Below are 13,157 nucleotides of genomic sequence, written 5' to 3' on the forward strand. Positions count from 1 at the left end.
TCTCAGGTTCAGTTGCAATGGAAGTTGTTCTACTATGCTCCTTCTTTTCTCCCTCCACAGTCTTCCTACTGCGCAATGTCACAACTTGACATTGCTCCTTACCTGATCCCCCCGAGTTGCGTGGAAGTTCAGTTGAACTTAGCAACGCCCCTTGCAGTCTACTTTTCAGCTCACTCGCAATCTGACCCATCTGTAATTCAAGAATGCGGATGGACGTGGCCTGACCTTGAAGCACTGTCTCGTTTTTCTCTATGTATTGCTTCAATAGGCTCTCCAAAGAAGAGGATTGTGGTGGTTTTGTGAGCTACTTGCTTGATTGCTCGGTTGACCATTGTTGCCTGGGAAGAATCTTGGTGGCCCTTCTTTTTGTGCCACAAGTTGAAAATTTTGTTGTTGATTCTTCCAAATAAAATTGGGGTGGTTTTTCCACCCGGGGTTGTAGGTGTTTGAAAAGGGATTATTTTTTACAAAGTATATAGATTGTGGTTTTTGTGGGCAATCTTCCATCGCATGCCCATCACCGCAAGTCACACATCTTGCGGTGTTTTGAATGATTGCGTTGATTTGCCCACCTTGCGGTGTTGAGCTGCTAATCGCCATTCCTTGGATTAAATTCATCATTGCGGTCATTTGGTTTCGTAATGAAGTAATAGCACCGTTGTTTGCATCAGAGTCTTTGAGTCTAAATCTCTGGTCGCTCTCTCTCCAGTCTTCATGGTTCTTAGATATGCGATCCAGGATATTCTTCACCTCATCATAAGTTTTATCAAGCAGATCACCAGCGGCTGCCGCAGGATTCAAACCATGATAGAAAATCTCCATTTGAAGGCAGTTTGGTAACCCATTATGTGGACAATCCCAGACCAACCTTTTAAACCTCGCCCAAGCATCGCTGAGCGATTCGTCCATATCTTGTTCAAAATTTGTAATCAATTTCCTTCGTCTTGTGTTCTCGGTAGGTAGAAAATACTTCTTCATAAAGTTCTCCACTACCTACTCCCAAGAAATGATCTCTCCCGGTTCGAGAGAATATGTCCAATTCTTCGCCTAATCACACAAAGAAAATGGGAATAACGTTAGTCAAACTTCTTCAGCAGAGATGTTCGGGAACACAAAAGTATTGCAGATTTCAATAAAACTTCGGAGGTGGGTGTGCAGGTCTTCGCCACGCCTTCCTCCGAATTGACCTGAGTCTGGATCATCTGCAACATCACCGGTTTCATTTCGAATCTGCTTCCGTCGAGGGCAGGCTTCACAATTCCCAGAGAGAAATCATAGAAGTTTGGCGATGCATAGTCTCTAATGGGCCTATTGCGATCGTTTGCGAACAGAATTGGATTCGCCATGACATTGTTATCATTTGGTGCTCCATTTCTAGGCTGCTCAGCCATCTCTTTTTTATCGGATTGTGGTTTTTGTTGGCGGTCTCTCAATCTTCGTCTAAAAGTCCTCTCAATCTCCGGGTCGTAATTCGCCAGAGATTGAGAGTTCTGCAAAGAAATAAAAAAATTACCGTGAACAAACTATTTTACCGAAGTCTCCGACAATGGCACCAAAAAGCATAATGCGTTATTTTATGAAGTGTAAATGTGGATGATATGTGTTGATGGAATTGTGTTGTGCACTCAAGTTTCCCTAGTGAAATTCAAGTGAAAATTCCTCTGAGTTTCCTGGCAAGTCCAGGGTCGAACACAGGAACTTGTGAAAATAGATTGCGTTGGTGATTTTTATGAAGACTTTTCGATAATCGGATAAATAAATAAAGTGTTGGGTTTGTATTTGCATTGATGAAAAAGAAATAAACAAATGCGGCGGAGTTGAGAAAAGACAATTTCGTTGACAAATGCAAAGAGTATGCGATGAATGGGTTGAGAAGATCTTTGGCTAGCGTTACTTGGGAATGCGTCAAACTATGCGATCATGTTACAATCATGCACAACAAGTCATTTTCCAATGTAAATGCAATGCTCCTAAATCTAGGACGCATGTGTTGAATGCAAAATGTCCATAGAGCTCATTCCTAAGTCTCTACTCTTGTCCTATGCGATGATGCAACATGCATAAAAGCGAGGTGACCGTTACAATCATATCTTATCTCTAGGATGCATGCGATGCGTTGATAACAAACAGTGCTCATTCCTAAGTGCCTATCTCTTGTTCATGCATTCTAATCTGGCTCTTCCGAGTCTAAATTCTAACCTGACATTCCCAAGACTAGATCCTGTCCTTAGACTACCCTCCCAAGTATCTCTAATAGACGAATGAAGCATACATAAACAAGATAATCGCAAAGAATGAAGATTCCCTAGTTGTGCTAGCTAAATACTTCTCAACCCATTCAACTGATTTAGCTACTCATGCGCGAATAACAGAGAGTGAACAAATATAGAGAAGGGAATTCTAATTTCATAGATGAGTTGAGTACAGAATGACAATAGAAAATAAAGGTAGAGAGCCTTGTACCAATTTCTTGCTGGTCGAGACTTTTTACACTGAAATCTCTATTCTAATCTAAAGATGTTCCCGCTTCTGCAGGCGTCGGCCCTCTCTCTGTCCTTGAAGCTTCCGACGTTCTTCCAAGCTTACTAGAACGATCTGCCGGCACAACTTCTTCCCTCGCGTCCGCCTTAAAATAAAAAGGAAACAATTATGGACAAAGGCATGCTAAGCAAACTAATGAACTTCGAACTAAAGAATAGTGAACTTGTGGAGCAAAAGATTGTAAAAACAGTTAAACCCTTTTCTGAAGAATGCCCTTGGTATTTATAGAGCATCCATGGTGAAAGGCGGCTTCTCTCTCATGGTTGTACAGATGGGACTTTAATTCCTGACTGATGCGCCGGATAATTATCACTGAAAAGCTGCATGTACTTTGTGACTGCTAACGGCTGTCAACTTAATTTGGATTAGCTTTCTATCCCATAGCGCTTAATTAGCCTTTCATCCGGATGCGCTCATCATGTTGCGCAGACCAAATTGCGGCTGTCCATCTCGGGCGAATGTTTACGAGCATGATCAACGCAAAGCCTTGCGGTGAAGTTGCGCTCAACCGATGATTTCCTATGATCGCAATTCTTGCATTGCGTTAACGCATATTCTGCACAAAAATATAAAAATCAACGGTTCTAATGCGATGAACGCATGCGGTCGCAATATTACAAAAACGATGTTTAATGGACGTAAGTTAACATATTTCATCAACGCAATCCAACATTGTTTAAGAACTTAGCACTATGATAACATGTATTTCTGCCCATTATCAAGTGCTACTACTCCAGTGATGATGAGAACATCACTCCATGCTTGCCAGTTTGTGACGCTAAGGAGGATCCCAAGCCTAAACGCAATGACATTCAGGTGATAGAGTTAGAGGTCGAAAGACCTCGTTCTGTTCTAACTCCTAACATTTTGTATATATTTGAGTTTTATTCCTTTAGGTTTCACGAGTATGTTGCGTCTTTTCTTTCTTTAGAGTCATTTGAGTCTTTTGATTCTTTCTTTTTATCTTTTTTGCCATATACAAAAAAATACAAATTCGACCTGTCTAGTTCTCTTCAAAAGATGAAGAGCCTTATAGCCTTACCAGGCTATATTGATTCATCTAAGAAGGGATCAAAGAAATACTAGAGTTTCTTTGTGCCTTGACAGAAGGTAGGTCACGTTGAGCAATCCATGTTAAAAAATTTCCCTTTTTGGAGGGAGCCAGGTGAATATTTTACTGCTTTCTAGTTTAACCTATTCTTTTTCTTTTGTAGGCTCTTTCCCTTGCCTTAAAAGAAGAAGAATATCAATTTAAGCGCAAGCCTCTTACTAACATCCCATGTGCAAAAACGTCATCAAGGGAGGTTTTCTATTCCCTTGACTCCTTTATTTTATTAGGCTTAAATTAGAGATACATTACAGACAGTGTATCATTTTAAGTTGGGGTGGGGTGTATTGTGACTGCTAGAGTCCTTGAGCGTTGTTCTTGAATAATGTTTGTGTGCTTGAATTACTTGCTTGCTCTCTTGGTTGGTTTGTTATGATGAGTAGTAGATGAACCACCCTCTTTGTGATTAGGTTTGCATGAAATGATGTTTGAAGAGTATGATCATGATTTTTAGCCCGTTTTAAACAAATTTCTTATCTCTCATGCATGCCTAAGTCCTTTGTTTAACGAAATTAAGTCTTGCATACTTAAAATTGCATTATGTGACTTGTACATTTTTTGTCACGAAAGGCCAAGGTGATAAGTGTTAAGTGACTGAAAGCTCAACCTAGTAATGCATGCTTAAGTTTTTTGCCAAACTCTTGTTTTGTATTGTAAAAGCCAAGTGTAGAGTAAATAAAAAGAAAGTTTGTAAAAGGCAAAGCATGTTGTAAAGTGAAAGCAAGTTTGTATGGCACCTTATTAAGAGACGTTGTTCGTAGTTGAATGTCTCTCATGTAACCTATGTGGACAAGCCAAAATGAAGGTGATGTGTCTAGATAAGGGTTCCTCTTTCGTGTAAAGTAAGAAAATGAGAAAAAAAAATAGAATAAAAGTTTGGTTTCTAAGTATGTCATTGCATTTTTTAGTCTAGGAAGCTTAGCTTATGAACTTTCAAGCCAGAGTAGGGAAAAATGAGTTAAGAGCCTTATAAAACCATTCTGGGTTTTATGGGCTTAATTAGTAGGGTTTTGGACTCACTCATGCATGAATAGGTTTAGAATTGTTTTTAAAATGTGCTTCATTGATTGATTGTAACCGGATTCCATTTTTTATTGCAAATCTTATCCTTATAGACTATTGAGACGAGAGTAACGACCTTTGTGATTGAGCAAACATATTTTTTTTTTTTGTGTGTGTGAATGTGTGATTCTACCTTGCTCGAGGACAATCAAGAATTAAGTTAGGAGTGTTTGATAGCACCAAAAATGTGCTATTTTCATCTTCGTTGTCCACCTTGCTTGGCCCTTCCTCTAAGGGGTTGTTGTGTAATAACAAGTGCATAATGTCCACTGGAACGTCCGTGTATTTTATCATCAACTTGATGAATTAATTTCAAGATATAAGGCTTTCCTATTATAACAGGTTGTTCAAAGGGATTTCCCGTTCTTCCATCAAATATTCTGCTTTTTTCCGGATACTCGGGTTCAAATACCCATGGACTCGCTGTTTGCTTACTGGCTTAATAGAATTCAGAAAAGACTAGTTTTCTAGAAGCCTCTTGTTCATATCTCTCATCAAAAGGTACTATTCGATAATGTCTATCTAGCAAACTCCCCGCTAACCCGAGTGAGCACTCAAATATCTGTCCTACATTCATTCGTGGGGGGACTCCTAATGGATTATTGAAACCCATATCAACAATTCTTCCATTTTGCAAATAAGGCATTAGGCACAGATCATTGGTACTGGATGCATCGTTAGGTTGTGCCGAGTCAAATCAGCTCCATTTTTTTCCGTTGCAGAAAAGAGATCCCTTCCCTCTGCTTTCTAAAATGATGAATATGAAGTCCATGTGGGGCTGCAGGTATTATGGATCCTTTGACTCCTAATCGGGTTGCCTTCCCAGGTCTCGCCGGTGTTGCCTATAGGTCGTGTTGTGTCTGGCCCTATTTAGGGGCATTAATGGAGAGCACTTTGGGCGCTGGTTTTTCGATCGGATGGATCACTTTCAAAAAGAGAAGACCAATTCATCACCTATGCGTTGACATCTGTCACTTACGTACGTAATTCGAGTGTTGAATAAAACATGAAATGGAATGGGTACATGTTTTGAATAAAACATGAAATGGAATGGGTACATTCTCTTACTTACAGCGATTGAATGTATAGGAACTACGGCTTACAAGTATTGATATAGTAACAATCAAGTGAGGGTACCGAGCTATATCCCACAAGCACTACTAGCTCTTGAGTCTTGAGTTAACAGCGAGTAGGTGCGATCCCAACTCAAGTCAAGCAAAGCGTAGTGAGGAAGGAGGGGAAGAACAACTATAGAAAGGCTAAGTGAAGTACTTCTCGAGACTTCTCTTTTCTTCTTGCTTATTCTTCTCTTCTTGCTTATCACTGACTTTCCGAGCGTAGTCTTTAGTAGGGAGGGCCATTATCGCAGGGAGTAGGAACATGACAAACCATTAGAATGCATTCTCCCAAGAAAGTAAGACGGTTTACGGCAGGGGTTTTTTATTGTAGTCTGTGGAATCCAGACTTCTAGGGACAAAGGCGTTTATTTATCCATCAAGGGATCGAGCTATGACAGATCTTGCTCTAGCTGAGCCTACCGAGACGGACCTGACACGTGTTGTTTGAAGGCCTATCCCTATCTATGTGGGTTTGATCGTCATGGTTGGTCTTCGTCACAGGAGAAATTCCAATTCCCAGGCAAAGATTACAGGTCGAAGTAAAAGCACCAGGGAGAGGGCCTATCACGACTTTTCTTCCCATACCAACAAGCACAGCAGAGAGAGATTTATTACCATTGAAAAAGAGACTGTAAAGCTATGGACCGAGCAATTAGGAGTTAATTTGAGCAACTAGGCTTCAAAAGGATGTGAAAGGACCATTATGCCCCTAGTCGGAGCGTTGCGATGCTTAAAAGGAGCATTATGCAATGCTAAAAGGCAGTAACCGTACATTCTCACATAAACAGGACAACGTTACAATGCTACATGTAGCATTGCAACACTACGAACCTTGAAAGGAGGCACACACATTGTCTGTTGTAGGGTTGGAATGCTGTGACTACAATATAAAACATTTCTTCTTCATTTTAGGACAAAAAAATCACCCCTAATCGGCTCCTAAGCCAATTTCTTCATTTTCTCACCTCTCCCACTTGTAATTTTCTCTAATTTCTTCCTTTCTCTCATGTAATTAGTTGAGACAGAGCCTAGATTTGTCTTCTTCATCCCATGGGAAGGTAAGTTCTAGGCTTTCTCTAGTTTAGAGGATTTTTGGATTGAACTCTATGAAGTCTTTGGAGTTTTATTTAAATGTAATCTTTATATCTTGATTATGAGTTTCCTTTATGATTGAATCGCTTTATAATCACATTTTCTCTTGGTTGTTTGACAAACTAATTGGGATTTTATGATTGAGTGCTTACGAATCGGCTTGTAATATGTGACATTAAATTATAAGTTGGTTTCTAAGAAACAAAATGTTAGATATGCTTGCGATTTATTGTCTATAACGAATAATATTATTCCTATTGACCTAGGGGAAACTATATTAAATGTTTGGTTAGACGATGGAAAATAAATATTCATCCTAGCGTAAGCCCTAAAGCATAATGCGGTTAGGTAAATGTGTTTAGTATGGATTCATCTAGCATGTTTAACTAATTGGGTAATTAGGACCATTGGTTGGATGTCCAATCAATTACGCTCGACATAATTAAGAACCATAAGATTGCATTCGAATTGTTCGATGAACAAGATTACATTGAGTCATTCTGATATTCGTCCTCTAAACTAGAACATCTCGATTGATTGCATTTCTATCTTTTATTTTCTTGCAATTTGGCTTATCCAATCCATGTCACCCCCCCCCCCCCCATTTTACCACTCTAACTAAAAATGAGTTTCGATGAATTAATCTTCTACGCTTCCCTATGGTTCGACCCTGGACTTGCCACTTGTACTACTAGTTAGTATAAGTTATTTGTTTGGTGATTATAAATATGATTGGATTGGCAGTCTTTTGGGAGCAACACCAAAAAGAATCTTCCATTAGTACACAAACCCTAAGTAGATACTTCTCAAGGTTGATGAGTTTCTTTATTCAAACCTCATTCCAATGCATGCTACCAAGGGTACACCCAAATTTTATCTTCAACTTCAAGTGCAATCTTTGGTCCTTTAGCCTTAAAAGTATGTTATCCAATTCAAATTAACTTGGGAATTGATAACTTATGCTTTTATATCTTTAAAAAATAGTAACACATCTAAAATTAAAAATTTGTGTCTATTTAGTTTTTAAACTTTTATAAAAGACACAGATGCACATAATACAAAACTTAAAAATTAGAATTCTTATGTCAAACATTCAAATTTATAAATAATAGAATCATTGATCTTTAAATATTTTAATTTTATTAGAGATTTATTTTAAAAAATTTACATTTTAAAGGAATATTAGAAATAAATTTTAAAATGAAAGATTTACGAGATACTTTTGAAAATTTTGGCACAAATTGAAGGTATGAATCCCCAGTAGAAGCGATTGACCGCCTTATTATTTACTTTGATTTAGAAATTATCAAGTTATAAGTTTGAAAATATAAACTTAAGCATGCTTTCTATCATTGAAAAACTACAAGGAAAAGAGATGATTACCTTCGAATATTGTCTTCTAGTTCATTTCCTCATAAAGTTTATTCTGTGAATTACGAACAAAACCACACTCTTGATTTCAAATAGGACACCACCACAAGGGCTTCCCTACTATATCTCTTAGCAAGAAACTAGTTGTGTGAGAAACTCTTTTAGAGGAAAGAATTTGTGTTAAGAAACTTTTTCTCTATAAGGTAAGAGAGAGAGCCTTGAGAGAGAGTGAGAAGTATTTCGGTAGAAATCTCTTTTCTACATTATTTCACCCCTCAACATATAAAGGAGAGATCTCCCTCTCTCTGCTCCCCTCTCTCCGCTCTCCCCTCTCCTGCAACTATAGAGGAGTTTTAATTTATTTAATAAAAATTAATTAACAAATAAATTAATAAATATAATTAAATATCATATATTAAAACAAATATGCATTTGAAACATATTCATATGCACATCTTTCTCATAGTCTATAGCTTGATATGAATCTCATTCACATTAATTTTAACCTAAAATTTCTATATAAATCTTATTCATATTAATTAATATTTGAATCTTATTCAAATATATCACCCTCTCTTATTATATAGTTTGATTTTTTAATCCTATTAAAAAATTAACCTTCTATTATAATGTATCTATATATATTATATTATTTGCATCTTATACAATTAATACACATTCCTTTTAGTGTTGTTTCCAAATATAGAAAAATGAACCAAAATATTTACAAATATAGCAAATTTTCACTGTCTATCTATGATAGACTACAATAGACTAGACACAGATAATATAATAGTCTATCATGATCTACTGTGATATTTTGCTATTGTTTGTAAATATTTTCAGCAACTTTATGTTGGGTTGTATGTTCTAAAACTCGCAGTTTGTAATGTTAAATATATTATATTATCAATAAAGATGTTATTGACGTTTATGTAATAAAACTGTTATTGAATATGTGAATTGCAGTTGTAAAATCTAAATCCAATAACCTAAAGATCCATGGCTAATATGAATACATGAACTTTATGTAGAGACATAAGAGTATCAAGTTCAGTAAATAGCCAAAACGGTCTATAGTATATGAATAAGGTTGGGTAACCTTATTCTGGTAACACGATAGGATGCGACCCACTCTGTAGTTGTTACAATTTGTTGTAAAGTGCCTCAAACGAAATGATCCTGATTCGTTCATGTATTGACATGAGGAGTGAGGGCATTCTATACAATGAGTTTTTATAAGATCGGACCAAAAATTAAGTCACCCACTCTTACTTTATAATGTTGTTTACTGTTTAAGACTGACTATTTCAAAGCAATTACCTAGGTAATTTGACCTTAATCCAAAACTAACTATAAACTCCTGTTTATTTGGAATTATCCTTAGATTTGTATGGGTGATGGTTGGCTCAATAGCGTCGGCTTAATAAGCCTCCCATTTCAGGGGTAAGACCAGGTAGATAGCTGGAGACATAGGGTGTAAGATAGAATTTGCTCTTACCCGCTTTTAGGGATAGTAGAGAGGTTTTTCCCTTAAGTGCTGACTTCGGGTCTTAACAAGGGGTCGCACCCTCTCATTGGCTCGAGAGGGATTCGATTTAGTGATTGGATCACAAACCACTTATTCATTAGAGGATCAATGGGATTTAAGGAGCAAGATGTAATCTCGGGGATAAAACAACTTTTGACCCAACCGTTATTACGAACAACCTCTGAAGGGTTGATTTACTAATCATGGTTATATCGAATGCACATAATATGTCTACAGTGAGGAGAGTGCAACTACTGGGCTTTAGTGGAGTGACCCGATAGTTAATGAATGGTCGATAATTAGGTTAAAAATTTTAGCTGGTTAATTGTGGATCTGTAGGTCCATGAGGTCTCCCTACTAACTCATATCGGACTAAACCTTAGAACAGTGTGACGAACGAATTTGAAGTATTCAAATTCGATTTTTGGAGTAAAGCGTTAAATATATACGATATATTTAACTTAATGTTTAATTGTGAATTAAACATAGAGAGAGAAAATAGGAGATATTTAAATAAGATTTAAATATCAAGATTATAAATAGCGATTCATATAAATTGGGATAAGTGTTGGATTTAATATTAAATTAAATTTATTAACTTTAATTAATCATTTAATATTAATTTAATTTTAAAATTGATTATTATAATTAATTTAAAAATTAAATGGATTTGGTCAAAATTGCATTAAAAGTCAATTTATTGACTAGGTTAAAAATGCAATGGAAGTCAAATTGTTGATTTTTGTTTTTTAAAAGTCAAAAAGTCAAATTTGTTGACTTTGGACTTTGAGAGTCAAACTTTGACCAAGTTAGTGGAAAGATCCAACATTTGTGAGTGAGAAATGTCAACTTTTGCATGGCTAAGTGTTATCTTCATTTGAGGACACTTGTCCCACTAAATCCCACTTTTTGAGTTAGTGGATTTTTTAGTGTCAAATTTTCATCAAACTCAAAGTTGCATGTAATGGTCTTTAAAAGGAGTGTTTAATGCTTTTGAAGACCTCTTGGCCATAGTAGGTTTAGATGAGATTATGTGATAATCTCATCTCATTTTCTCTCAAAGCTTTAGTTTTTTTCTCTCCAAATTAGTCACTCATCAGATTCCGCCATCCCATTCTAAGGCCGGAGAATAGTAGAGAAGACTCTCGTGGTGGTCTACGAACCATTCTTGAGGAGATTGAAGCTGATTTGGAGAACATTTAAAGACTACAAAGGTTGTATTCTTTTTTCCTTTTACTTGTTTGATTGCATGCATGCTTATCTTTATAATTAATCTAATTAGAGTACTTTGGATCTGTTTTTCTTCTGTTGCATATGTGTTCTTTCCATTACTTTGTCATTTTAAATAATTTTCTTTCCCTTTATTTTAATTTTAACAATTTAAATTCTTCCAAAACTCCTTGATCCTTTTCTTACCCATTAGTGAGCTAGCAGGGACCTAATGAACCTATAGATTAGAAGCTCTAATGATTCGAAAATAGTTAATTAAACTATTTAAATAAATTAATCAGCATTCATTAACTTTGAGTCACTTCACTAAAGATCCGTAGCTGACTCTTTACACTATAGAATATTATTGTGTCCATGAATATAATCATTACAAGTAAATCAATCATTCATGAGTTGTTCGTAATTACAGTTGGATCAAATTACCATTTGACCCCTGTGATTACATCTTGCTCCTTAAGTCTCACTGATTCTCTAATGAACAACTTGTTTATGGTCCTACCATAAACAAAATCCCTCTCGGGCCAATGAGTGAAAGATTGTTCAAGATCTAGAGTTGGCACTTAAGGGAACAACTCCTCTACTTTACCCTAGTTGGGAATGAGTGAATTTCATCTTGTGTATCTATGTTTCCAGCTCCCTGCTCGGTCTTCACCCCAACAATAGTAGGCTTATTGAGTTGTTGACTCGGGTCACTCTCACCCATACAAATTAAAAGACAAGTCCTCATAGTCAAGAGTTCATAACTCACTTAGGATTGAGATCAAATTATATATAGTCATCCTATGAAATTTCAGTCAACGGTATTACAAAAGAGATTAACTATTTCTTTGTTCAGTCCTATACAAAATATTTGTATAAGATACCCCTACTTACATGTCTCCAAATGAATGATTTGGATCAAATCGTTTGTAACGATTACAAAATGGGTCGTATCCATGGTATTATCTAGATAAGGTACCTAACCTTATTCATATTCTATAGACCATGTAGATTATCGCTTCAACATGATCCATTTATATATCAACCACATACTATTCAAGTTATATGAAATAATCTTGGATCTGAGTTGCGCAAGTCTAAATGTCAAATAAAATAACTTTTTATTTTATTAAATAGATAATTTATTTATACATTACAAACCATGAGATTTAGGGCATAAACCCTAACACAAACATCACAAACTGAACTTTAATTTAACCTAAAATCTAATAAGAAAAAAGAAATTAACCTAAATCATATAGGAGATTTTTGGATTAAATGTTAATTTGGTTTAGAAAGTCTGTGTTTGGAATGCAATTGAGTTGGGTTAAGTTATAGATATCTCATGCAATTTTTTGTAACCTAAAAAAATATGGATTTTTATGGGTATTTTTTGTTATTATTATTATTATTATTATTTTGATTAACCTTTTTTTGTCACCATTCAAATTAAACACATATTTTTTCAAGTTTTTAATACCCATTTGAGATGTAAACTCAACAAATAAAATATATTTTCAATTTTCTACATGTAAGTATTGCACATAAGCCATGTTTACCAAACAGTAATAAAAATTAGTGTAATTGTAATAGAATTCTATTGATGAATTAATTGTAATGAGCTTGAATCACAAACATAATTGGATATCTTTTGATCGTGTTTACTTAAAATTCTAAATTTAGACACATTTATTGTTACCATTATCGTTATCTCTAAGGATCAAACCGTAACGATAACGGTAACGTTAACAATAAATGTGTCAAAATTCACAACTTTTTCTCTTGAACAATAACCATAACTATAACGGTAACAGTAACGATAACGATATGATGTAATTTGCATATCCAATTGGATTGAGCACGCTCCGCTTATCGATCCATTTACATTTTTTTATTACATATTTGGAAATAGACCCCATGTGCCAGTATGGATGCATGATACAACTAAACAACATCAAAGGTAATTAAATGGGGGCCCCTTTTCAAATTATCATTGATTTATTAGCTTTGGCCTGAGATAAATGTGGCCTTAATTTAGACAATGTATTTTTATTTATATAATCAACAACCTTCAACATATTTATCGGTAGTGAAATGTATGAGCTGAACATGCACAAAAATCAGG

At 35.7% G+C, this 13,157-nt stretch overlaps 1 non-coding gene across 1 annotated transcript; it reads left to right on the forward strand.

Moving 5' to 3' along the window:
• Positions 1-838: 838 nt before the first annotated feature.
• LOC120089563 (small nucleolar RNA R71) lies at positions 839-945 on the forward strand. Its single transcript, XR_005485238.1, has one exon. It is a non-coding gene; the product is annotated as a small nucleolar RNA R71 (small nucleolar RNA).
• Positions 946-13,157: the final 12,212 nt, after the last annotated feature.

The sequence above is a fragment of the Benincasa hispida genome, chromosome 10, assembly GCF_027475165.1.
Source record: "Benincasa hispida cultivar pf3 chromosome 10, pf3_genome.v1.1, whole genome shotgun sequence".
NCBI classification, from domain to species: Eukaryota; Viridiplantae; Streptophyta; class Magnoliopsida; order Cucurbitales; family Cucurbitaceae; genus Benincasa; species Benincasa hispida.